This window comes from Choloepus didactylus, chromosome 5 (assembly GCF_015220235.1).
Source record: "Choloepus didactylus isolate mChoDid1 chromosome 5, mChoDid1.pri, whole genome shotgun sequence".
Classification (NCBI taxonomy): domain Eukaryota; kingdom Metazoa; phylum Chordata; class Mammalia; order Pilosa; family Megalonychidae; genus Choloepus; species Choloepus didactylus.
In genome coordinates this window covers 138,835,908-138,837,472 of record NC_051311.1, presented here as the reverse complement: position 1 = coordinate 138,837,472, position 1,565 = coordinate 138,835,908, and positions in this window count along the sequence as shown.

Below are 1,565 nucleotides of genomic sequence, written 5' to 3'. Positions count from 1 at the left end.
AGCTCAATACTGTATTACAGAGTTTTTCAATGTAGTAATACAAGAAAAAGAATTGAAAGTGTAAGGAGAATAAAAGAAACAAACAAAATTGCCACAATTTGCAGATATGTTTGTACACTTAAAAAATGCAAGTGAATCTTCTAAGATCAATTAAGTGATCAGATACAAGATCAACTACAACAGTCTATGGTATTTTATATACACCACTGTATTGGGAAAAAGGATCTCTTTCAATATACCAACTCAAACCATAAAATAAATGCCTGGGTGTAAACCTGACAAAAAATGTGCAAGACTTGAAAAAATATATGAAATTTTACTGAAATACACATACAAAAATATCTTAAAATGTAACATGTTCCAGGATGGAGGAAAAATCAACTGTAAATATGCCAATTCTGCCCTCAAATTAATCTAAATATTCAGTACAATCCCAATGAAATTCCCAGCAGGAATTAAGTCATGAGTCTTAATAGGAAGGTTATAAAAATATGGAAAAGAAAATATGAATGAATTGATAAGAAATCTTTGAAATATTAGAAAAAAGGAGAGAATTTTTCTTATTACCTATGAAATTACTATAGAGGTATAGTAATAGAATTAATGAGTATTTGTATAGGACTAGAAAAATGGAGTAGAATAGAAAGTATGCAAATAAATCCATGTGTGTATAGGAATGAGTAGAGAAATGAGTAGAGAAAAAATGTTTATTCAGTAAATGGTGTTGGGATAATTGACCCTTGTTGGAAAACAATAAAGCTAGATTCCCACTTCACACAATGCACCTAAGTAAATTACAGATAGCTAAAACTGTTAAATATTGAAAACAAACCCAAAGATATACTGGAAGAAAATATAGGAGATTTTTGTCACTATAATCTTTGGTTAAGGAGGGACTTAATGAGCAAGATACAAAACTCAAATCTCTAGGTAATACAAAACAAAGCAAAAATCTTCTGTGTAATAAAAGATTTCATAAATAAAATAAAAGTTACGTAACAACCTAGAAGGAAATAGTTATAAAATATGTAATAGGCAAAGGATTAACATTCAAAATTTATAAAGCATGCCTAGTAATCAATAAGAAATGATTAACAAACCATCAGAAAAATGGACACAGAATAATGAACAATTAATTCACCCCCAGAATTACTATAAATAGATAAACTTAAGAATTCCCAGCCTCACTAATAATCAAGTCAAAAAAGGAAATTTCACCCATCATTGGTAATAATTGAAAGGATTTATATGTCAAGGATTGTCAAATATGGAGAAAATGATACTGATATTCTAACATCTTCTTGGTGACACGATACATTGGTGAAAGCTTTTTTGGAAGGCAATTTGGCAGTATTTGTCAAAATTAAAAGTTCGTTATGTGCTTGAAGTTGAGATTCCTCTTCTAGTGACCTAGCCTAGAGAAGTACCCTCTCATGCGCAAGGATGTATGGGCAGGGCTGTGCAAGGCTGTTCAGAGCAGTCTATGTAAGTGCCCAAAATCGGAAACACCCTAAATGTAAAATAGGAAAGTGGTTATGGTACACTCAGGCTACGGAGTAGTAGAT